Below are 27,952 nucleotides of genomic sequence, written 5' to 3'. Positions count from 1 at the left end.
TAGATGCCAGAGACATTAATGAACAAGGGCAAATTGTGGCAGCTGCAGTAAAACAGGCTTTAGATGCCAGGCCAAGAACATGCTACAATTGTCAACAAACAGGACATTTTAAAAGGAATTGCCCCATAGGAGGAGGGTTTAACAAAACTAGGTATCAAACAAGTAGAATACCGGGTATTTGCCCACAATGCCGTAGAGGGAGACATTGGGCTAATGAATGCCGTTCTCAAACCACCATAGAGGGTACTCCATTATATTGGGCTAATGAATACCGTCCTCAAACCACCATAGAGGGTACTCCATTATCAAAAAACGAACAAGGACAAGGTGTTTATCCACAATATCGTGGACAAAGGCATCGGGCTCCGTTGCCAAAAAATGGACAGGGGGCCCCAATGCTCCGGGGCCCCAAACCACAAATATACGGAGCACTGGAGGAACCCAGCAACCCCAGCAACCCCATCAGGGTAGTGCCCAGCACATCAGATCCCTCATCAGACAAACCAGAGGGAGCGCAGGGTTGGACATCTGCGCCTCCACCAACTCAGTACTAACTCCAGAGATGGGAGTTCAAATCATTCCCACAGGGGTAAAAGGACCTCTTCCCAAAGGAACAGTAGGCTTATTATTGGGACGCAGCTCTTCTACTCTAAAAGGACTTTTGATAAGTCCTGGGGTAATTGATTCCAATTATGAAGGTGAAATAAAAATTATAGCCAGTTCTCCAAAGGGTATATCAGTAATTTCACCAGGAGATAGAATAGCACAGTTACTAATAATACCAAGCCTACATGATAAATTTTCCAGTCATGTTGTAGAAAGAGGTTCCAAAGGATTAGGCTCCACAGGTGTAGATTGGGCTATGCTTTCTTTAAATTTAGATTCTCGCCCCATGCTAAAACTAAATATTCAAGGACATGAATTTAATGGGCTACTGGATACAGGTGCAGACCTTAGCATCATCTCTCGTCAAGAATGGCCAAAACATTGGCCATTACAACAAGCCACTCAATCGCTTCGAGGCCTAGGAGTGGCGACTAATCCCGATAGAAGTGCAATGCTATTAGATTGGAAGGATCCTGAAGGATGTGAAGGAACTATACAGCCATATGTATTGGATCATCTTCCCGTAAATTTATGGGGACGAGATGTCTTAGATCAATTAGGTTTGACATTAACAAATAATATCAATCAAAATGCACCCACTATTATGGCTAGACAAGGTTTTAGGAAAGGAAAAAGATTAGAAAGACAAGAACAATGTATAGCAGCACCAATACAAATAGATCAAGGAACAGACAGACATGGGTTGGATTTTCACAAAGGGCCACTGAGACAATAAAAATTACATGGAAATCAGAAAGACCAGTATGGGTTCCTCAGTGGCCCTTGACTAAAGAAAAGACACAAGTAGCCCATGATCTGGTCAAACAACAATTAGCGGAAGGACATATACAACCTTCTGTATCTCCCCATAATACTCCCATTTTTGTCATCAAAAAGAAATCTGGTAAATGGAGATTACTGCAAGATTTAAGAGCCATTAACAATGAAATGGTCATTATGGGACCTGCTCAATCGGGGATTCCTCAATTGTCTGCTTTGCCAAAAACCTGGTATGTTTTAGTTATAGATATTAAAGATTGTTTTTTTTCAATTCCAATTCATCCTGAGGATAGTCCACGTTTTGCATTTACTATCCCTGCACTAAATCATGAAGGTCCTGATCAGAGATATGAATGGAAAGTACTCCCTCAAGGGATGGCTAACAGCCCGACTATGTGTCAAATTTATGTTAACAAAGTAATCCAGCCACTTAGAAATCAAAATCCTGAACTACAAATATTTCACTATATGGATGATGTGTTATTGGCACACAAAGCTAAAAACACATTGCTAGAATGTTATGCCACACTTACAAACTTATTAAAAAATTATAATCTAGAGATAGCAATAGATAAAGTACAATTAAATTTTCCAATTAATTATTTAGGAGTTCTATTATCCTCAACCATGGTCCGACCACCAAAAATTCAAATACGAGTTGATCAACTCAAATCACTTAATGACTTTCAAAAGTTATTAGGAGACATAAATTGGATAAGGCCTTATCTAGGTATTCCAACAGGAGAATTGGGACCTTTATTTGATATCCTAAAAGGTCCATCAGATCCAAATTCACCCCGAATGTTAACGCCTGAAGCAAGAAAGGCATTAAAAATCATTGAAACATATATGGAAAATATGCATTTGGATAGAATTGATATAAGTTTGCCTTTATTATTTATTGTACTACCAACAAAAAATATTCCTACAGGAGTATTTTGGCAAGAAGGTCCATTATTATGGATACATTTATCTTATTCTCCTAACACTATTCTTACTAGGTATCCTGAGGCTGTAGGACAATTAATACTCAAAGGAATAAAAACAGCAAAGGCAGTGTTTGGAATTTCTCCCCATAAAATTATTACTCCATATACTATGAATCAAATTGATGAATTAGCTAATGAGTTAAATACTTGGGCAATAATAATGTGCAAATCTAATGTTTCATTTGATAACCACTTACCATCTAATCCTTTATTGTCTTTTTGGTCATTGCATCCTGTAATTTTTCCAAAAATGACAAGAAAAACACCTATCATGAATGCTCCAAATATATTCACTGATGGGTCAAATAATGGTACAGCAGCAATAGTTACACCTGATCAAACTTTTACATTTTTAGTACCCAAACAATCAGCTCAAAAAGTAGAGCTTAATGCAGTATTACAAACTTTTGTGATGTTTAAAGATTCTGTATTTAATTTATTTTCTGATAGCCAGTATATAGTTAATGCTATAGTATCCCTTGAAGATGCTGGTAGAATTTCCCCTTCTTCTACTGTTTTCTCTTTGTTTTCCACTATACAAAGTTTAATCTGGGACAGAAAAGATCCATTCTTTATAGGACATATCAGGGCACATACAGGATTGCCTGGAGCCCTTAGTTTAGGCAATGATTTAGCAGATAAAACTACACGTGACATACATATTTTCTCTGTACTAGAAGAAGCTATAAATTTTCATGAAAGATTCCATGTCAATGCTAATACTTTACAAAAGCGTTTTAAAATAACTAAGGAACAAGCTAGACAAATAATAAAACAATGTCAAAATTGTGTGACCTTTTTACCACAAGTTAATCTTGGAGTCAATCCTAGAGGATTGATGCCTAACCATATTTGGCAGATGGACGTCACACACTTGCCAGAATTTGGAAAATTAAAATATTTGCATGTTACAGTTGATACTTCTTCTGGATTTTTGATGGGCTCCCTTCATGCCGGCGAAAAAACTAAAGATGTTATAGCTCATTGCTTACAAAATTTTGCCACTGTGGGCATTCCAAAACAGTTAAAAACAGATAATGCCCCTGGTTATACGTCTACTTCTTTTAAACAATTTTGCTCATCATTTGGCATTACTCATATAACAGGAATCCCATACAATCCACAGGGACAAGGCATAGTTGAAAGAGCTCATCAAACTATTAAAATGTACTTATTAAAGCAAAAAGATGGAATTGGGAAGGGGTATATATTCCCCAAAGATAAACTTAAAATAACCCTTTTTACTCTAAACTTTTTAAATTTGGATTCATCAGGACTTAGTGCTGCAGAAAGGCATATGTGTCCAAAAAATGTACATAAGCCCAAGGTACTTTGGAAAGATATTCTAACAGGACAATGGAAAGGTCCTGACCCAGTAATTGTCTGGAATCGGGGGTCTGTTTGTGTGTTTCCACAGGAAGAACAGCAGCCAATTTGGATTCCAGAGAGATTAACCAAGGTTCTGACCCAGAACAGCAGCCGATTTGGATTTCAGAGAGATTAACCAAGGTTCTGACCCAGTGATTGTCTGGAGTCGGGGGCCTGTTTGTGTGTTTCCACAGGGAGAACAGCAGCTGATTTGGATTCCGGAGAGATTAACTAAAATCCTGACCCAGTGATTGTCTGGAGTCGGGGGTCTGTTTTTGTGTTTCCACAGGGAGAAAAGCAGCCGATTTGGATTCCAGAGAGATTAACTAAAGCGATTTCTACAGACCAAAAAGAAGATGATTTAGCTCAAATCCATAATAGCTGATATCCAAAACTCCAATTTGGCTATCCTTACATCTGCGACAGAACCAGGATGGTTTTTTCAATATCTATTTTATTATTGCCCTTTCCCATATCATGAAGTTCTATTTTATTTTTTTGAGCTCATACAGACCTAGGTTAATGTTTTGCTGATCAGTTCTATTTTTTTTTTGACTATAGAGTTTTTAAACATTGCAATAGAGATTTTACCTGTAAAAAGTTATAAGGCCTTTACTATTATGTTATGTGTTGTATGTATTATATTATGTGTGCACACTTGTGTTTTGTGTTATATGTTTGAATGTACGTATGTCCAATGTACGTATTTCCATATATCATATATGATGAGCGCTCATGAAAAGATGGATCCAAATATTTTTTTTATTCACGTGATTTAAATGGTTTAATTTAAATTGGGTAAATAACTGTTAAGAATTGTTTTAATATGTAAACAAAAAAGGAGGTTAACAGATCTGTTTGTTTACTCTCACCTTTCGTTTTCATTATATTTAATAATTCTCTTCACTATAATGTAAATTGTTAAGAAAATTGTTTTCTTTTAGTGCCTTCTGAAATGTTACCTAATTTTTTCTTTAGCCATTATTGCCAGAATTTCTATCTTCAGATGAAGATAATATAAATTGTTAAGAAAATTGTTTTCTTTTAGTGCCTTCTGAAATGTTACCTAATTTTTTCTTTAGCCATTATTGCCAGAATTTCTATCTTCAGATGAAGATAATATAAATTGTTAAGAAAATTGTTTTCTTTTAGTGTCTTCTGGAATGTTACCTAATTTTTTCTTTAGCCATTATTGCCAGAATTTCTATCTTCAGATGAAGATAATATAAATTGTTAAGAAAATTGTTTTCTTTTAGTGTCTTCTGGAATGTTACCTAATTTTTTCTTTAGTCATTATTGCCAGAATTCCTATCTTCATCCCTGTGCCGGTGAAGACAAAGATAAAACTAATCTACAGTTTCTGCAATAGCCATCACTGAACTGCTTACAGAACTTGCACTGAACTGCTTACAGAACTATGTGTCATTTGTATGCATTGTGAACTATCTGTTGGTGCAGCGACTTGTGGTAGTGTTGGGGTATTTTTGCTGATGATTTCATCGGTGGTACAATTTTCCCAAAAGGAGCCGTCAATTGACTTGGTATATCTTCCTCCCTTCTGCTTGTCATGATCATTCAGCTAAAATTTGAGGGTCAACAGAGGTGAGGCAAAGAACCTCACCCCCCCCCCCCGCTGAGACCTCTCCACAGGTGTGGCTGTATACTGGACCGGTAGTCAATGACGGGTAAGATCCAATTACAATGGTACCAACCTAAGACAGGAGGCTGACGCCCTGAGGTCAGCTCATCCGAAGACGGGTAAGGACCATATGTATTGGACAACCTAAGGCAGGCACGGTCCATAAGCCACATGCTTGTTGTTTAAACAGAGAGGGGGAGATGTTGAGAGCCACAGCCAAAGGGGCCCCAGCAAACTTCCAGCTGCCAGCAAGCTTCAGACTGCCCCAGCAACATCTAGCTGATTGGCTCCTCTGCGGTGATGTTCATTGGGCTGTTTCCCTGCCCTTCAGACTGCCAGCTGATGATTGGCTCACAGCTGCCCCAGCAACATCTAGCTGATTGGCTCCTCCACGGAGCTGCTCATTGGGTGACTTCTTTGGCTCTGCCCACGCAACCCAGCCAATCGGCCTCAAGAGGAGGAGGATTGTGGGAGGTTGAAAGGCTGGTGTGGGGGAGAGAGGCTTGTGGAAGCCGGTGGTGGCAGTTGGGCTCTGAGGGTTTTTCCCTGGAGCGGTTTTGTTTGGCGTTTGTAGTTCTAAAAATAAAGTTAGTTTCTTTTTGACAAGTGGCTCCTGATTTGTGCCAAGCCAGACTTCGGCACTGTATCATGTTTTTGTTTTTATTGTCATTGATTTTTCCTCTAATGCCATTTTTAAATGTCATTTGTTGATTTGGATTTGTTTTTGTATGATTTTTTTAAAAATTTATATTCTTAAAACTACTGAATATTTTCTTGTAGAGATTTTAAACTGCATTACACAAACGGTATTGCAATATTTAGTTTTGCTCAATTCAGTACATAATACATTTTTAATTTGGTTATGGATTTTGAGCTCCAAAATTTCCATTTGCTTAATTTTATATGTTCTATAGCTTTATATGGGCTCTATGTCATTCCAGCTATTGAAATGTTTTCTCTCATTCTTTAGAGGATGATAGCTGCTTTGAACACCACATAGCAAGACCATTATTTCAATAAATTATGCTTTTATTTTATTTTTTTATTTTTAAGTTTTGATATTTTATTAATTCTTTGTATGATAATGGTTATGGTGTGACCCTAAAGATATCCCTCAAAGAATGCATGTGTTAGGCAATGTAGCAATGTTCATAGTTTAAAATATTAGATTAAGAAAGGTTACAATGGTTTTAATTTGAGGGGTCCCTCAAAACATGAGGAGACAAAGTAACAATGTTCAGAGTTAAAATTATTAGATTATGAGAGCTGAAACCTAATCAGTGAATTGAAAGGACTAACTGCACTGGAAGGTAACTCTAGGGAGTTGTTGTGTGAATTGTGGAAATGTGTCACTAGGGACATTCCCTTGAGGTTTATATTTTTGTCCCTGAACATCACTCACTCTCTGCTTCTTGGTTGCCATGATCTGAGCTGCTTTATTTTCACCCCCATCTCTTTGCAATGATTCCATGATATTCTGCTTAACCTTGGACCCAAAGCAGGTCAACCATGGATTGAGACCTATGAAGGCACATGAAAAGTAGAAATTTCCTCTTCCAAGTTGTTCTCATCATAAATCTTGGTTACAACAACAGAAAACTGACTAACATGGAACTGTGATCTCATCAGTGGATAAATCCATTTGAGCATTTAATAATTGAATGAACTATAGAGTTGTAATTGTATGCTAGTGGGAAAGTAGATCATTGTTATCATGCTCTTGGGATGTGTATCTTCTCCTTGGCTCCTCACTTTTTCTCTTTCTGCTTCCCAACTGCCAGAAACGTAACAACTTTCCTTTGTCACACCTTTCTGCTATGATGTTCTGCTTCACTTCAGGCCCAGGGCAATGAAGTTGGTTGACCTTGGAATGAGACTGCCGAAATCAAGGGCCAAGTAAATATTTCCTCCTGTGCATTCTTATCAAGTATTTAGGTCCTAGTAATGAACACCTGACTAACAAAGTGTGTAATTTTTATTATATCTTGTATATTTTCAATATTAAAGTGTGACATAGAGTCTTACTTAAGTAATATGGAGAACCTTTAATTTATTTTTTTATTTTTTTTTAAAATGGACACAACACAATGCCTACATTTTGTAGTGCTGAGGATCGAACCCAGGTCCCACCCATGCTAAGAGAGCGCTCTACTGCTGAGCCACAATCACAGCCCTAATTTTTAATTTTTACCATTTGTTAGGATGTAAACTTCAAGTTTATCTGCGCTGTGGTTTCAGCATCAGTTTAGTTTTTAAAGACCATTACAGCCATTCATAATGATTCTATATGTGTAAAATCTGCTGAACATGTGAGGCCTGAGAGATCATATATTCTGTACCTCATTTCTCATATCTTTGACATTTTGTTTAGGGCAAGTTTGTTGTAAGATTGTTGCACATTTATCTTGGTAATGAAAACAGCAATTGATATACATATTCATGGGTTCAATTTATTGACTTTTGTTCTCTTCCTGATATCCTGACACTATTTATGGCTCTTCATGATCCCTCCCTAAATTCACTGGTATTAATTTGGGGTTTAAGTATCTTAACTATAGTGTGCACTTAAACTTTTTTTTTCTTGGTGCCAGGGATTGAACCCAGAGTGCTTAACCACTGAGCAACATCCCTAGCCTTTTCTTTAAAAATTTGAGACAGTGTCTCACTATGTTGCTTGGGACCTCAATAAATTGTTCAGGCTTAATTTGAACTTGTGACACTCCTGTCTCAGCTTCCCAAGCTGTTGTGATTACAATCATATGCCACTGCAGCCAGCATACACTTACACTTTTGACAAATAAATATATTTTTAATATGTAGCTGAAAGAAAATCTTCAATAAGGAGCACTCAATGTGTTCTTGGGATCACATTCCTGTAGCCTTATGAAATGGCTCTGGTTCTTCACCGTTGGAGTTTTCAGCACCTGGAAAACAATTGTTGCTATTATTACAATTTACATTATTATATTGGCTGGGATTTTAGGAAGAAAAAGAAAGTGCAATAGACAAATTAAGCAGTGAATCTCCTGCACTGTATGATGCAGAGTATCTCTTTCTTGTTTCTTGTATAGAAGTAGAATAACTTTTCTGGGGCTTTTCTTTGCTATTTCTAGTTTTCTGGCTGCTATAGCTCAAGACTATAAGATAGCAAGGGTGTGAAAATTTGTACTTTTGTTTGTTTTGTTTTGTTTCTTGTTTGGTATTTCAAGTCTTTTATGATCCGCACCGCCTATCCACCTGCTTCTATTTATTTTTCATTTTCCTGTAGTTATTCCATAAATTCTGTTAAGTGCCAGTCATCCCACTGAGTAGGTGTGAAAGAGTAAATTTTTCAAGTACTGTTTGTTGAAAATTGATAATTTTTCCACTTAGAAAATCTTGGTTTTTATCTATTTTATGAGGACAATATATATAAAGACATATGTCAGGCATCACAGTTCAAGGATTGGGGAATTGTTATGTATCTGATTATTGTTTCTCCTTTAAAAAACATGGATTGAACTAGATTGCCATTTTCTCACATTTAAACTATAAAATACACTAAGAAATTTACATATATATTTAAATAAATTCCTGAGTTTACTTTATAGTATAATCTGTTGGGGGAGGAAATAATAAAATTAATTAAAAATCAACTGTTTGGGCGGGGGTTGAGGCTCAGTGGTAAAGCACTTGCCTAGAATGTGAGAGATTTTAGGTTCAATCTTCAGCACCACATAAAAATAAATAAATAAAATAAAGTTATTATGTCCAACTACAACTAAAAAATGTAAAATGGTTTTGGTCTTTATTTTTGCCAACACATTTATTGATATTGTATAAAACATCAAAATTTTAACTTAATATTTTATTATTTAATATTTACAAATCATTTTGCCAGTTGTCTTAAATATAGGGGTAAATATTAAGAACCTGACAGTATGAAACATTCGCTTGGGTATGTGTCTGCTTTATTAAAATACATTACACTTTTCTGGAACATCAATTCAAACTTATATATATGCCAGTGAGCCTAAAATTTGTATTAATTCTTTTTTGCATTAACTATTTTCAAAAACCAACTCTTATTATTTGAAATGGGAATGAGTCACACAATATCTCTTGTCACAACTAATTTACATTTAAAATAATTTAACAATAAATAATTATCTGAAATAGTTCTGAGGAAATAATTACACAAAATAATGAAAGACATGAATAAATATTTTGTATTGTTATTTTGAAATGCCATTGTTACTTTAAGCTTTCTATTAGACCTAAACATTATTTTAAATTAATGTTATTATTTATGAGCAATGACTATATTGGGCTGTCACTAACAAAAATAAAGTAAAAGTTGGGCTGGGGTTTTAGCTCAGTGGTAGAGTGATTGCCTAACATTTTTGAGGCACTGGGTTCAATTCTCAGCACTGCATACAAATAAATAAATGAAGGTCCATCAACAATTTAAAAAATTCAAAAGTATATTATAATGCACAAAATATTCAAAGAGAACAGAATGAATAAGTGAAAATATTCTTTCTATATTGTCAGTTACATTATTTCCAGTTCTTTAAAAAAATGTTGCATTTTTACTGTACTACTTAATTATGTTAGTGGAAAGAACATTCAAGCTTCTTGCTAATTAAATGGCTTCAGCATTTTTAAGTTTTCTGAATTTCTCAGTTTTCTCATGTGTAAAATACAATAATGATATTGCCATGGTTTGGATACAGTTCCCCCCCCCCCCTCCAATTTGTATGTTGGAAGCTTGACACCAAATATAATGATTTTGAGAGGTGGTGCATGTTTAAGACAGGATGTTTAGTGGAAGATAATTACATCATAAAAACACCATTCTTGTTAAGAGACTAAGGTTGGTCTTGCTGTGTGCTTTAGGTTTTTTGAAACTGGATTGTGGCGCTATTATAAAATGAAGACCTTGAATCCTCACCTATCATTTGCTTCTTCTATGACTGTCACCATATTCTCTTTCCACATTCACTCCCACAATATAATGCAGCCAGGAGACAAAGAAAGTGGTGCCAAGCTTCTTAAACTTTTCAGATGGAAGAATCATGCTCTAAATAGACCTCTCCATTTATAAACAACAAAATGGAGAAGACAAATCTATTGAAATATTGATGAGGAATAATTCATCAATTAAATACATTTGAGAAGTAACAATGTGTCAGATGTAATATTGGACCCTTGGAATGTAAACACATTGAGTAACAGTATTTAGAAGATATATGATGTGAAAAGAAAATTACACCTCACAAATTATCACTAAGCAAAATATAGGTACAAGCTGAATGAAGTAAACATGAAAATAGGAGATTGTGATGAAAGCAAACGTTTGGACAAATAATTTAAATGAGAGAATGAAAAATTTTTCATTGAAAATGTTATATTTAAGTTCAAACCAGAAATGATTAATAATTGAGTAAATATTTTAAAAAGTTATAAATGGAAAATGAATATTTTTTAAAGATTGATATATTAATAAAATTTATTTATTCCAGTAATTTGAATAAGGCCCAAATAGCTAAAACATATTTGGAATACAGAGTCAATACATACTATAGAAATATGATAATACATAATTGATTTGTAAGGAATTTTTTGTATGCTATATTAAGAATTGTAAGTGGTGCAGTGAAAACTGTTTTGAAGAGAATTGTGTGGTCAAATGTATGTATCAAAAATCCTTCTTAACTGATCTTGGAAAGAATAGATTAAGGCAGAAATATTAAAGAAGTTAGATAATTTGCCAAACTTTCCTCAGCATAGGAAATATCAAATGCAAATTATTGGACACTAATGGTTCTATGTTTCTTAGACCTTTCAGACTTAGTTTCTAATGCCTAATAACTAGGAATTAATTTATATAGGTTGATATATATATGTGGATAAGTGAGAGAATCAAATTAAGCTGCTCTTTGAAAATATGCAAAACAATTACATAGACACAAATGGTCAATATATTTTAAAACTGAACAACTTTGCTTTTGATAAGGTGCAATGATGAAGAAGATGTATGAAAAGGACAGAACTACTTAATGCCACAGAATAAGACCTTAATAAATGGTAGTTATTTTCAATAATCGTTAACTAATTGAATTATTATACCAATATTTCTTGACACTACTTTCCAAAAGATATTTTGCTAAGCAATGTATATATAATAATGAACAAGGCATATGAATTCCTTGCATTTAAAGAGCTTACAATCTAATATCTTCTCAGAAAACTTGACACATCATATATCTACCACCATTTAGATGCTCATAAACTGTCATTTTTCTTTTCCACAAACTGGCAATACAAATATCTTACATTAGCATAGTACTTTAGAGTTTGGATAATGTTCATACATGCCAAATCATTTATACAAAAAATGAGTTTTAAAATGTTCATTGAGGGTTGAGGATGTGGCTCAGCCATAGAGCACTTGCCTAGCATGTGTGAGGCCCTGGGTTCAATCCTCAGCACCACATAAAAATAAATAAATAAAATAAAGGTATTGTGTCCATCTACTACTAAAGAAAATGTTTTAAAAAGTATTCATTAATAGATTTAAAGTGACTGATCCAAAAGTTGTTATATTTTAATATATCCAACCTCCTGTTCATATCCACAGGTGTATGTCATAATGCAAATTCTAAATTGTCTACTTAGCTATAACACTAAATACTCCATAAGAAAAGTAGACATCTTGGGAATTGCCCCAGATGATTTTAATATTGATATCATTGTTGTGTTGTGTACATGTGTGTGTGCATATGTGGCTACGTAGGTGTGGTTTTTCTTTTCATCAACTATGTGTGAATGAAAAAAATGTATCTTCAAACTAAGAAAATCACCCATTCCATTCAAAAATTATTCTCCAGGTCTTCAGGGTTAAACAGGATGTGACTGCAATTTATTTAGAAAGACAAATCAACCCAATTAAATTGCATTTGTTTATACTAACAATTAAGATGTGAAAATGCATTTTAAATACAATACCATTCATCATCACTCAAAAAATAACTCAGTATAAATTTTATAAAATGTATACTGATTTTATATTAAAAATTATAAATTGGATATGCCTAAATATATCTAGAAAAAAATTGAAGATCTAAATAGATACAGTATCAAACAAAGTGAAAGGATTAGAGGGATTAATAAACTGTCAATTTTGTTAAAGTTGATTCATATGTTTAATGCATGTCCTATCAAATGGACAGTAATAGACAGGTTTCTTCTAAAACTTATGTGAAAATGCACAGACGCTACTTAAATCAATTCTGAAAATAAAAAAGGTGGAGGGAATCATGAATATTTATAAGAACTTCTACATAGACAAAGTAATAAAAATATCATTATATTGATTTAGAGATAGGAATGTATATCAATGGAGCAGAGTAGAAAACACAAAAGCAGACAAACACATTAACAAAAAGTAAAAATTAAATGGAGAAAAAATTGCCTTTTAAACAAATGTTGCTAGAACAAGTAGATATAAATAGGCGAAATGAAATGCCAACTACACTTCATATATTACACAGATCCTAATGCAAAATATATTCCATTCTTAAATGTAAAAAATAAAACTATAAAAATTTTGAAAAAGAGAATAGGAGAAAATTTGAGGATCTTCTTCTCAGCCAAGTGTTATTCATATTGATACTAAAAGGGAATATATATGAGTTTGTGTTCATTAAAATTAAAAATATGCTCTATAAAAGAAACTTTGGAAAGAATAGAATGATAGGCTACAATGTTGAAGTGTATTTTAAAATTCATGTGAAAATCAACTTAAAAGTAGAATGCTCAAGCATTTCCCAAAGTTCAACAGTAAAATAAAAATCCAACTAGAAAATGGGTAAATTAAACATGAGGAAATATTTGATCAAAGATGATACGTAGATGCCAAATAAAATCATGATATGATATTAAATGTCAATTAGCTGTATTAATTTTATAGTACTGTCAAAATGTAGTAACACAAACTGGAGACTTAAAAATATGGAAATTTATTTTTTGACAATTTTGGAGTACAGAATTCTGAAATCAAGTTTTTAGGAAAATTGGTTTCTTCTGAGGCCCTTGGCCTATAATTTGTCACTTTCATCCTCTTGTCATGTTCTTTTTCTAATCATGTCAGCATCCTAATCTCTTATTCATATAAGTATAATGATTGTATTTGTTATGGCTCATCCATATGTTATCATTTTTACTTAATTATATCATTGAAGGCCCTGTATGCAAATACATTCACATTCTAAGATCCAGAAGAACAAGAAGTTCAGCACATGAATATTGGAGGAAAATAATTCAGCTGATAATATTAGCAATCAGGAAAATCCAAACTATAACATCAGTAGTATATACAACTGCAAGTATGAAAATAGTGAAAATTAAAAACATAGATATAATGCTGGACAGGATTCAAAGGTTGTGGATCATTCACATATTTATAGTACAAAATATAAAATGGTATGATGACTCTGAAAAACTGTTTCACAATTTTTTAAAAAAAGAAATAATGCATTTTAACCAAACATAAAAAATGAGCATCACTATGGTATATTCTGAAGTGCAATCATACTTCAATCATATACACCCACAGTCCCACTGCCTACTAATTACCCTCCATTTATTTAATAATTCCTTCTTAATTTTATGATTTCATTTTTCATAGATTTCGGACATGAGGTAAGACATGTAATACATGTCTTTCTAAGTCTGTCTTATTGAACTAAACATTGATATACCAGTTTTATCCACTTCTTTGTAAATTACATTTCATTCTGCTATAAACCTAAATAATACACTATTATTTATTTATACCACATGTTTTTATTCATATATCTATTATCAGATTCTTAGGCTATTTTGAACTGTGCTGCAATAAACATACTTTTCATCAAAATGTACTGGGATTTTTAAAAATATATTATTATAACATTATGATTATACATAGTATTTGGGTTCATTTTGACAAAATTATATCAAGGAATTTAACTTCAGTCCCCACTCACATTTCCCTGTCCTCCATTCTCCCCATATTCTCCTTCTACTCTATTAAACATCCTTTATTCTACATGAAACATAAAGGTGAAATTTTCTTTCATTCCTTTATGTATGAGTGTAACATGACTGTTAAATTCATCCTGTTTTTCTTCCCCTTTCCCTTCTTTTCTTCCTTACTATCAGTCTCCTTCTTCTATTCCACTGATCTTCCCTATATATGTATGATAACTGATCCACTCCCATATGCCTTCTTTTTCTTATTTTGCTCAAGTTTCCACATATAATAGAAACATAGTGTATGGGTTTTTTTTTTTTTTTCATTTCTAATGAATGGCCATTCTTACTAGGGTGGGATGGAATGTCAATATATTTGATATGCATTTCCCTGGAGACTAAAGATGTTATTTTATCATATAATTGTTGGATCTAATACATCTTTTGAGAAATGTTGCTTCAAATCATTTTCTTATTTATTGATTTGTTGATTATATTATTAGTTTGGTGATGTATATTTATTTGATTATTTATTTTTTTGAGTTCTTTGTGATATTTTGGATATTAATCTGTCCAAATAATAACTGGCAAAGATGTTCTCCCACAATTTACGATGTGTTTTCACAGTGTTATTTCCTTTTCTGTATAGAAATTTTTAATTTAGTGAAGTTAGATTTCTCTACACTTCCTATTATTACCTGAGATGTAGGAGTTCTACTCAGAAAGTCACTGCATTTGCATCTTTACAGTCATTTGCATTTGTATCTTGACGTATTTTCCCCTATATTTTTTCTAGCAGTTTAGAAGTTACATTTAAACATATTATATATATTGATGTTGTATGTGAAAGACAGAGATTTAATTTCAATGTTACTTTTTATTAGTTTTTTTATATCTACATGACAATAGTGTATTTTGACATATTATACATACATATAGTATAACTTTTTAATTGGGATCATATTCTTGTAGTTGTACAAGATGCGGAGTTTCACTAGTGGAGTACATGAACATGGAAAAATTATGTCTGATTAATTCCACTATCTTTATTGTTCCCATATCCCCCTTTCCTGCATTTTCCTTTCTATAGTCGCCTGAATTTATATTGCCCCCCACCTGTTGTTATGTGTTAGCATTCACATATCAGAGAACTCAACCTTCATTTCTCTTAGCATGATAGTCTCCAGATTCATTCATTTATTTGCAAAGGTCATAAAGTCATTATTTTTAAAGATATTTAAGTTGTTTATAAACCTTTATTTTATTTATTAATTTATATGCAATGATGAGAATTAAACCCAGTGTGTAACACATGCCAGGCAGGTGCTCTAGTCATACAAATGACTGAGCCACAACCCCAGTTCAAGTCATTATTTTTGATGGCTGAGTAATATTCCATTGTGTATATATACCACATTTTTTAATCCATTCATTTTTTGAAGGCACCTAGTTAGATTCTATAGCTTAGCTATTATGAGTTGAGCTTCTATAGATATTCAGGTGGCTGCATCATTATAGTAAGCTGATTTTAACTTTGTTGGATATATGCTGAATAGTGCTATAACTGGGTCAGTGGTGCTTCCATTCCTAGTTGTTGAGGAATCTCCATATTAATTTCAATCCTTTAAATATGGATATTCAGTTATTTCTGCACCATTTTGTTAATGAACCTATCTTATTTCCAGTATATACTGTTGGTAACTTTGTCAAGAATCAGATGCCTGTAGCTCTTGGAGTTTGTCTTTTTGTTATCTATCCCATTACATTGATCTATGTGTCTGTGTGTATGTCATTAACATGTTGTTCTTGTTAGTATGGTTTTGTACATGTTTTGAAATTGGATATTGTGATGCCTCCAGCATTGTTCATTTTGATCATTTGTTTTTGTTAATTTGTTGTTTTGTTTGTTTTGACACTTTGTTTTCTATTTTTTACGTCATAACATTTTAGGTTTATGTTTTCCAGTTCTGTGAATAATGTCATTGGTATTTTCATTGAAGCCATAACTTGCTTTTAATAATATGGGCATTTTAACAGTGTTAATACTTCCAATACACAAACATGGACATTATTTCCATCTTCTAGTGCTTCCTTCAATTTCTAGCTTCAGTGTTCTCTAATTTTAATTGTATAGTTCTTTCAATTCATTAGATATGTTTATTCCTAGGTAGTCTTTAAGTTATTGTGGATGGAATTATTTTCCTGGATTTATCCTCAGTAGATTTATTGCCACATAGAAATATACTGATATTTTTTGTATATCTTATATGTTTCTGTACTGGTGAATATGTTTATAAACACTAAAGATTTTCCTTTGGAACTTTCATGATCTACTAAGTATAGGGTTGCATCATTTTTGAATAGGAATGATGTGACTTATTCCTTTCTTATTTTTATCACTTTTATTTCTTCCCCTTTCCAAAGAAGAAAAGACAAAGAGGGGGTACTACATATAGGTAAATGGAACAATTGTACAAAAGTTCATAAAAATAGTATTTAAGCCCCTAATATCAGTGTATCTGATTTTATTAAAGTTACCTCCTTGACATTAAATGCAGATGGAACTGATATAATAATACTGGCTAATTTCAACAAATGTCATTTACCAATAGACTGGGTAGCCAGACATAAAATCAATAAAGATATTTCTGAACTAAATAATAATTACCAATCAAATAGACCTACTATATATCTATAGAACATTTTACCCTCAAATCAATGAATTTGTTTTATTCTCAATGGTTCATAAATCTTTGTCCAAAATAGATCATATTCTTAATGTTTTCCCTGATATGTGAAGCTAATGCACAATAAAGGGTAGGATAGAAAAAGAATAAAATTCTTCAGAGTAGACAAAGGGAAATGAAAGAAAAGGAGAAGAAAAGGAAAAGGAAGAACAACGGAATGAATCTGACATAACTTTCATAAGTATATATATGAACATACCACAGATAGTCTTACCATTGTGTGAGTACACAAGTTAATATAAAAATAACTATGAGTAAATGCAAAAAATTTGTAGAGGGAAGGTAGCACAGATTGGGCAGATTGAAGGGGAAGGAGTGGTACTGGGACTAAATCAGAACAAATATATTTCATGTTTTTATAATTATGTCAAAAGGATTTTACAAAAAAGAATCAAAATATTAAAGGAAAAACACACTAAAATATGTCTTCAGTCAAGATAATTTTGTAATTCTTCTGTCTTATAATACTATAGTAATTTTCTGTTCTCTAATACAATGTTCAAGCAAATACATCAACTCAACATTGTCCTTTCTTTCAGGCTGATTAAATTTATACTCCATTAGAAAAGTAGAACAATAACCAAACAGTCTGTTTTATAGAGCATTCCTATTTTGATTACATTTAGTTTTGTAAAAAAAGATATACAGCATATTCTTCGTCACCATGTATTAGCGAATACAAGGAAAGATGGTAGAATGAATCTGATGTCTTTCCTAAGTACAGGTCTGCATATACCACAGTAAATCTAATGACCATGTACATCCACATGATATTAATTAAACAGTAATAACCTTGGGTAAATTCCAGAAAGATAAATAGAGGAAAGAGAGCAAAGTGGATTCTGCAGTTATTTATAACTGAAAAGAACCAATAAAAATAACAAAAAATGTTGATTTAATCCTGTACATACTATCAGATCATAGTGGAATGAAGGTAGAAACCAACAGCAAGAAGCATTATAGAAACCACATATGTGACAGTAGAATGTATTTTGACAAATTATACATATATAGCATATAACTTATTATATTTAGGATCCCACTCTTGTGGTTGTACCTGATGTGATTTTTACCCTGGTAATGTATTCAAATACAAGGCTAGGAAAGTTAGGTCTTATTAATTCTACTATCTTTCCTATTTGCCTCATTTCCTTTTGTCTAATACATTGTATTTCTACTATTCCCTACCTCAACCTCTCTTGTTCTGGGTTAGCATCCACAAATCAGACAGAATATTTGGCCTTTGGTTTTTGGGGTTGACTTATTTCACTTAGCATGATATTTTCTAGTTCCATCCATTTACCTGCACATGCCACAATTTCATTCTTTATAGCTGAGTTATATTCCATTGTGTATATATACCTCATTTTCTTTCTCCATTCATCCACTGAAGGGCACCTAGATTGTTTTCATAGCTTGGCTATTGTGAGTTGAGCTATTATAAATATTGATGTGGCTGCATCACTGTAGTATGCTGTTTGAAAGTCCTTTGAGTATAGACCAAGGAGTGGGATGACTGTCAAATCGTGGATCCATTCCAAGTTTTATAAGGAATCTCCATACTGCTTTCCATAGTGGTTGCATCAATTTGCAGTCGCAGAAACAATGTATGAAAGTAACTTTTTCCCCACATCTTTGCCAACATTTGTTGTTACTATTATTCTTTCTACTTGTCATACTTACAGGATTGAGATGGAATCTCAGTGTTTTAATTTTCATTTCTAAAATTGCTAGAGAGGTTGAGCTTTTTTTTCACACAGTTTTTGACCATTTGTATTTCTTCTGTGAAGTGTTTGCTCAGTTCCTTTGCCCATTTGCTAATTGGGTTATTTATTTTTCTCGTGTTAAGTTTTTTGAGTTCTTTGTATATCCTGGAAACTTAAGCCTTATCAGAGGTGCTGGTGGAAAACATTTCTCCCATTTTGCAGGATCTCTGTTTATATTCTTGATCGTTTCCTTTGCTGTGAAGAAGCTTTACAATTTGATAACATCCTATTTATTGATTCTTAATTTTACTTCTTGCACTTTAGTACTCTTATTGAGGAAGTTGTTTCCTGTTTTAATCAGCTTTTTTGCCGCTGGGACTAAAGGATTTTCCCAGAACAATTTTAGGAGAGGAGAAGTTTGAGGGCTCACAGTTTCAGGGGTCTCAATCCATAGACAGCAGACTCAAGGTGAGTCAGGACATCATGGAGGAAGAGTGTGATAAAGGGAAGAAGTTTACGTGGTGATTACGAAGCATAGAAAGACTCCACTGTCCAGACACAAAATACATACCCAAAAGCTATGCCATCAATGAACCACTTCCTCCAGCCACACCCCATCTCCCTCCAGATACTACCTAATTAATACCATTAGAGATTAATTCACTTATTAGGTTAAGGTTATAGTATAATCATTTGTCCTTCAAACTTCCTTGCATCTTCTCACATGTGAGTTTTGGGGATATACCACAGCTAAACCATAATATTCCACCCCTGGACCCCAAAAGCTCACGCTTATTTGAAAATGCAAAATACATTTATTCCATTCACAAGAGTCCTCAAGTCTCAACAGTTCTGAGATTGCTCATGGTTCAAGTCCATAGTCTTCTCAGAGACTGAAGAGAATCTTGCATTGTGAGCTCCTGTAAAATTAAAAGCAATTTACAAGCATCCACTATATAATGGTAAAGATAAAGATTTGAATTCACAAAATTAGGTGCGTAGAAAAAAGGGATAAGACCAAAGCAAGACCAAAACCCCATTGGGCAAACAAGTCTGATAGCTCTGCCCCTGTGGCCACGTGAGTTGCAGCCTAGGTGGCCCATCTGTTGGTTTATCTCAGTTCAATCCCTGCAACTTCCCTAGGAAAATGAACCAAGTTACTGGCATTCTTAATCTTGGGGGTCTCCACTATAGCTTCGGCTTCTTCCTGAAATCTCCACATTTAACTTTCTTAGAGGGTGTCCACAGGGACTCTGACCCTGCTGCACTTTGCTAGGCCTCCAAGGCATTCCTTTGAGTTCTTGGTGGAATCTTCCATGAATCCGTAACTCCAGTATCCTGTGTTTCTGCAGAGCCATCAGAATGTGTTTGATGTCATGATCTGTCGCCTCTAGGGACCCTTGCTGAAGCAGTCTTTTAATGTCTGGATGGCTAAGCATGCTGAAAAAACTTCCTAGGCCACCTTGTACAAGACTGGTACCCAACTGGTTTCTTCTCAGGAGAATTTTTACTTTTAATCTTTTTAGTCTGAGATGGGTGTGGTCTTGCCAGCTCCTGAGATGACCTCAGGCCATCTTTCTTCTAGTGTATAGGCAAAATCTTTAGCATTTCTTTAGTGGCAGTAATGTCTTGAACAACTGCAACTTCCTAATTTCCAGTTTTACTCCCATCTTTCAAGTTCAAGTTTTTTAGGTCTTTCTGTTCTGCTTTCTGCTCCGGAATATCACAATAAATTTGGCTAAACACCTTCAGCAACATAGGAATTCATTCTGTAATGCTCAATTTGTGGGACCCCAATAGACCTCCAGGAGCCAAATCTGATGCAACCACACAAGAGTCTTTATTGCAAGCTTGAGCCTGGACTCAAAATGGTTTCCAAAACAGTGGTCCCGAGAAGTGAGCCCTGACCCTTAGTTCACTGAGGATTTATAGGTTTTGGATGGATACTCTATGCAGCACAACATCACACAGCAAATCATTTCACACTGAGGGAAAATCAAATAACAACTCTTAACATTGATTAGCGCATTCATTGGTGAGAATAAGTCGGGTAAGGGTGATTGGTGAGTTCAAGACGTGGATACCTTTGAACTGATTGGTTTAGGCCTCGAGGGGTTGTAAGAGTATATATGCTAAACTTGCAAGGTTGCCTAATCATATTATCAATTACCAAAACTACTGGGAGGGCCGCTTGGTATTTCAGATATCTTCCCTGTCTCACTCTTGCTATGGTCCAGTTAGGCCTCTAGCATTCTTTTGGTCTTCCCAGGAACTTGCATTACTGAGTCAAGGACATCTGGTCACTTGTAGTTCAGAATATCTGGCTCAGCAGGCAGGCCTTTTTGGTTGTTTACTGACAAATGACTCAGCAGGGTGCCTAGGAATGCTCTGCATGTTTTTCAAGGACAAAGTTCATCCCCACCCACCCTTGGACTGGCTCTGCTCTGAGGTACAGGCTGGTTTTTCAAAAATTGAGTCATATCAGTTTCTCAATTACACCACCTGAATGCTATGCTGTCTAGAGATTTCTTCTGCCAGATTAAGAAATCTGCTGCTTTAAAAATCAGTTTCACAGACAGTCTCAGGACATGGGTAAAATGCAGACAATTTCCCAGCCAGAACATAACATGAATGACTTCTAGTCCAATTACAAATAATTTCCTCCTTTTTTTCTGGTGAATCCTCTTGAGTCCTGTCTTCCCTGATCACAGTCCTGTTGGCACTATGGTCTTCTGAGCTCCCACCAGAATCGGCCACTAAGTTCTACTTACAAAAATCAAAAGCATCAAATCCAAAAAGCTTACAAAAATTCTGAACTACATTGTCAGGTTAGTAACAGCAACATTCCACTTCCTGGTACCAATGCATATTTTATTCAGCATTTTTACTGCTGCGACTGAAAGACATGACCAGAACAACTGTAGAGGAGGAAAGATTTATTTAGAGGCTCACACTTTCAGAAGTCTCAGTTAGTGACTGTCTCCATTCCTCAGGGCTCAAGGTGAGGCAGGATATCCTAGTGGAACAGTATTGCAGAGGGGAGCAGTTCATATGATGAGCAAAAAGCAGAAAGAGAGGTACAGATACAAAATATATACCCCAAACCTATGGCCTTAATGAACAACTTTTGCCAGCCACACCCCATCTGTCTCCAGATACAACTCAGTTAATCCCAGCAGGGATTAAGTAACTGATTAGGTTAAATCTACAATCCAATCATTTCTACTCCAAACATTGCATTGTCTCACATGTGAGCTTTGGAGGTACATCACATCAAAAGCATAACAGTTCCTAAGCCAACATGCTAAAGAGTTGGACCTACTTTTTCATCTCGTAAGTGCAGGGTCTAATGATGCCTAATGCCTAGGTCTTTGATCCACATAGAGTTAAGTTCTATATTGCATATGAATGTCCAGTTTTCCCAGAACCATTTGTTCTATCTTTTCTCCAATGTTTATGTGTTTATGGCACCTTTAATCTAAGATGAGATAATTGTTTCTATGTTGGTGTGTCTCTGTGTCTTCTATTCTGTTCCACTGATCTTCATGTCCATTTGGGGGCAAGTATCATGAAGTTTTTTGTTACTATAGCTCTAGTATAATTTAAAGTACAATATTTTGATGCCTCTTTCATCACTTTTTGTGCTAAGGATTGCTTTGGCTATTCTGTGCCTCTTATTTTTCCAAATGAATTTCATGATTGCTTCTTCTATTTCTGTGAAGAATGTCACGGCGGGGGGATCTTTATAAAAATTGTTTTAAGTCTGTATAGTGCTTTTGTTAGGTTGATATGCCAATTTATGGGGACTGGGAGGTATTGTAAAGGAATAGTTTTCCTAATTTCTCATTCAGCTGATATACCCTTAATGTATAGAAATGCAATGATTTATTGGTATTGACTTTAAACCCTAATACTTTTGGTTTTTTTTTAATGAATTCTAGAAGCTTTCTAGTAAAGTTTTTTGGGTCTTCTGAATATATAATCATGTCATTGGCAAACAGTGATAGTTTGAACTCTTCTTTTTCTATTTGTGTTCTTTAATTTCTGTGTTTAATTGTTCTGGCTAAGGTTTCAAGGACCATGATATTCTCCATTTTTGTACAATGTGTCAAAATGCATTCTGTTGTCCTTTATAACTTATTAGAAAAAAAATTTAAAAAGAATAAAAGACCTAGAATAACAAAGAAATTCTAAGCCAGAACAAACAAACAAACAAACAAAAAATCAATGATACAATGCTGGAAGCATCACAATACCTGACTTCAAAATATACTACAGAGCTACAGTAACAAAAATAGCATGGTCATGGCACAAAACAGACTCATAGACCAATGGTATATAATACAAGACACAGAGAAATACACACAGATACAGGCAGCTGATCCTTGACTAAGTTGTCAAAAACATATACTTGAGAAAAGATTGCCTTTTTTTTAAACAAACTATGCTATAAATCTGGTTATCCATATGTAAAAGAGTGAGTCTAGGGGCTGGCTTGTAGCTCAGTGAAGTGCTTGCCTAGCATGTGTGAGGCACTGGGTTTGATCCTCAGCACCACACATAAATAAGCAAAATAAAAGTTTATTGACAACTAAAACAATGTTAAAAAAAGAATGAGTATAGACCCTTATCTTTCACCCTGCATATAAATGAGATCAAAATGAATCAAAGACTTAGGAATTAGACTGTAAGTTATGCAACTCCTAGAAGTAAACAAAGTCAACACTTAAATATATAGGCACAAGCATAGACTTTTTATTAGGAACCCTAAAGCTCAGAAAACAATGTGAAAGCTAATAAATGGGGTGGTATCAAATTGAGAATCTCCTACACAGCTAAGGAAACAATTAAGAATGTGAAGACAGAACATACAGAATAGGGCAAAATGTTTACTAGCTGATCTCTGACAGAAGATCAACATCTAGAATATAATAAAAACTAAAAAAAAAAGTAACACCAAGATAAAACACAATTTACTCAATTAATAAATAGGCAAATAAATGAAACAGACACTTCTCAAAAGAAAAAGTACAAATGGACAATAAATTAAATGGAAAATGTTAAGCATCATTAGAATTTAAGAAAATGCTTATCAGAAATATAGAGATTCTGGACGGGTATGGTGGAGTATACCTATAATCCCAGCAGCTCAGGAGGCTGAGGCAGTTCAATTTTTTAATGTTATTATTGGTGTTCCATCTTGCCACAAAGTAACTCTCATTATAATGATTACCCTAAACTCTAATGGCAAGTTTTTCATAGAAAGCAAAAACAATAGTATGTACTGTCACATAAACACTGTAATATTTCTAGGAGCTTACCGTTTTTTGAGGAGAAAGTCATTATGAAACATTATCTATTATAAGATATGGTATCCTAGAGAAGGCTATATCAAGTTATAATACAAAGAAAAGTGATATTTGAACCAGTAAAACCATTAAATATGTTCAATAATATATCTTATTTTTTTAGTTTTAACTATTTCATGAAGCCACCTACTATTTATTATAACTCATGAGAAAGAGAATATATATGCTATCTTTGCCTTAGAAATTGAGTCAAAGATTTTAGTAATAGGTTCACATATTTTCAAAAAGTGGTCTGTAACTACATTAGGTACATAACCAATAAGCAAACAAACTGGTCACACTTCTGGATTTTTCTCTTACCAAAGGTGAGAAAAGTAATGCTGTGATTTAAATATTTTATTTTGAATAAATAAGTGTTTTATATTAGAAGTTATGGTTATTTGGTTGACTATATAAATAGCTCATATTCATAATATGTTTTTTTTTCTCCTTTGAGTCATAATCATGAGTGTCTTATCACTTTGAAAAATCAGCCAAAGTTTAAAAAAAATGAGTTTCATGTTGACATTATCTATACAAAGTTGGGTTACACACCCACAGGAATTCACCTTTTAGTGGGTATGTAATTTAAATGAAATGGCAGATGAGATATTGTATTCACTTCTATAATGTGGGCAATAGAGAATCAAAGCTTCTGGAGTGTTCAGTCTTGGCCACAGAAGTATTTATATCTGCTTCCTGTGCATACATTCATTGTCTGATTGGCAGTGAGCCAGAAACAGTTTTATCACTGTCCCATCCAGGTGTTTAGTTCATGAATGCACAAGATGTGAGGCTTTGAGATTCTTAACACAAGATTTGAAAATAACACATAGATATCTTTATTCTTTAAATCAAAGCAAAGGTTAGAAGTAGGGATGAAATGGTTGTGGGTACCATAGAAGAAATTTTTATGACCACAGGAGAGGGGATCAAAACTTCATTAATTAGACATAAAAGTACCCTTTTCTGAAAAGCTTCAATTTCACTAGCAGAAAAGGAGTACTTAAGAGGCTGTGGCCTGGCCCATCTCCCTTACATTTCAGAACCACAATAGCAGCCTGCAAGCTTTGCCTTACTGGAACCAACAGCCACAGGAACTACTGGGTGTGTTGAAATTGCCATATATAGCCTGTATCATTTATGTGTATTTTTGTGCCAATTTCTTTCAAATACAGCATGGCTAGTTGCCTATTGCCAAAATAACTGGGCATAATGTTTTCCTTTTCTATTACATGATAGGGTGAAACAAAACCATTTCTCCTTTTTGTTGGTGTTGTTTTTTGTTTGGATCAATATACAAAATAAAGAGATGAAATGAATAGTAGCTATGTCCCATGAGGGAAGATGCCAAGTAACTTGAGTCCTTGGGTTTGTTCCAAATGTCACAAATACTGTTGCAATAGAAGATTTCCCCTTCATCCATGACTAGCAGACATAGATACAGTGGTCTCAACTCTTAAACCTATGTTTATGTTTAATCTTACTACATGGTTCACCTGATATTGACCTTAAGATTTCCTTCTGGGCAAGAGAAAGAAATTTACCCAGAAAGTTGAAATAAAAGACATAAGGAGATTTTAGTCATCTATGTGGAGAAGAAGAAATGACAGCTCAAATGTCAGCTTCTACTTCTGTAAATTGGGGATGAGGAAAAGGTAGAGTAGGATACTACTCTATTTCAGAAGTTACCAGAAAATCTGTGGCCAATATATTGCTGTGCTAATTGCTTATCAGTTGAATTTGACTACCCACTTTATTTTACATTTTTCATCATCTTTCTTAGGTTTCTGACCTCAATGATACAGACATTCCTTCTTTTCAGAGAGTAGGATAGAGAAGTGTAGAAAATCTAGCTTCATATTTGAGCTCTGCTGTTGTTACAGGTGATGCTTAAAATATGGATTTGAATTTGACTTCTAGCCAAGGCCAATCATATGTTAGCAGCTACATACAAGGTCTGAAAGGAAAGGGAAGTAAAGGCTCTTAAACTCAAAATATAGGATTATACAGTATGAGAGATAGTTGACAGTATTAAAGATTATTTATTTTACTGATCTTCTATATAAAGTGGTCAACTTTGTGTTTTGCAAATTAGGGACATTAATAAAAACAACACAACAAATAGTCGCACACATCCTAAATTTCAAGTAAAATTAACTGAGTAGTAGAAATTTGAAACATTCTAAGTAAATCTATGAATGAAATAAGATTCTATAAAAAAGAAAAGTAATCATCTTTATTTTTATCATTTACCATTAGTTTTCAAAATATTTGCAAAAACAAAGTAGTCAAAGATAAATACTCATCCATGGAGAAATATTTCTGTCTCTGTCTCTCCTCCCCTAGATAGTATAGGCATCTGTATGTGTTTGTACACACACACACACACACACACACACACACAATTTATACTTGCTTAACTTAGAGATACTCCATTAAAATGAGGCACGTTTTTGTTTGTTTGTTTATATATATATATATATATATAAATATATATCATATATCTTAAATTCTTTATTGTCATTTCTACAATGTTCACAAAAGTTCACAAAGAATAGATTCCACCTCAAGAAACCACTTTCTTTGCTCACCCATAAGAAGTAACCCCTCATCTATCCAAGTTTTATCATGAGTTTGCAGCAGTTTAACCATATATTTAGGCTCCATCTTTAATTCCAGTTAACTTCCTGTTTCCACTATGTCTACAGTTACTTCCTCGACTGAATTATGGACCCTCAAAGTCATTCATACAGGTTGAAATCAACTTTTTTCCAAAATGCTATTAATATTGATTGATATTGTTAGCACCTCCCCCTGAGTAATAAATGTTCTTTTTTAAAATGTTTTTTTCTTAGTTGCTGATAGAAATTTATTTTACTTATTTATACGTGGCTCTGAGAATCTAACCCAATACCTCACATATGCCAGGCAAGTTTGCCAAAGCTGAGCCACAGTCCCAGACCGTAATAAATGTTCTTAATGATATCTATAATTGTGAATTATTTCCAGAAGTTTTCAAGTTAACTTCACTTTGGATCCATCAAGGAAATCTTATTTATGGCTTTATGACAATAATTTATTAAATTATGAATATAAAAATAAAAATTTACTGAGTTCCTGCAGAGATATTGGTGAGAAACAGTGTGGCCTGCTCCCCTGGAGCCCAATGGGGGCTCTCTGTCCCAAGACCTGTGTGTGAGCTGAGAGGTTCAGGGACAGGCAGTGGCCTCTACCATGAAGACACCCAGAGCTCCCCCTGCAACTGGACATTGTCTGAAAAGGGAGCCTATTCCCCCACTGGGTGACCTTATGGTGGCAGCAACCTATCTGACCTGGACCCCATGGGTTGCTCAGTCTCCTGGCCCAATCTGAGGATGTGGGCCTTTGGTGTAAGGGGGTGTGGACTGGTGAGAAGATTGGAGGCCCCCCAAAGATGCTGGAGGCTGGCAGAGGTTTAAGGAGCCCAAGAAGGCAAGTGGGTGCCTGACATTTAACTCATGTACTAGACAGCTTACCCATTGCTCTGGAATGTGCATTTCATTTAACTTTGCTGTACCATATATATTGTGTATATTCTAGACTAAGGAGTCCTAATTTTATAATATTGGTCTATAGGTTTTAAAAAGGTCATAACTGGATCACAAAAATAGAGTTAGTAAACCAACACAGTTTTAACTTTTTGTTAAATTTCATAGAAATGCAGTCTTCTGAAAGGGACTTTTGGAAGTGAAATTATAACATCATATCTGAGTGACACATGTGCCTATAT

This window comes from Ictidomys tridecemlineatus, chromosome X (genome assembly GCF_052094955.1).
Source record: "Ictidomys tridecemlineatus isolate mIctTri1 chromosome X, mIctTri1.hap1, whole genome shotgun sequence".
Classification (NCBI taxonomy): Eukaryota; Metazoa; Chordata; class Mammalia; order Rodentia; family Sciuridae; genus Ictidomys; species Ictidomys tridecemlineatus.
Note: the sequence above shows the minus strand (reverse complement) of the source record.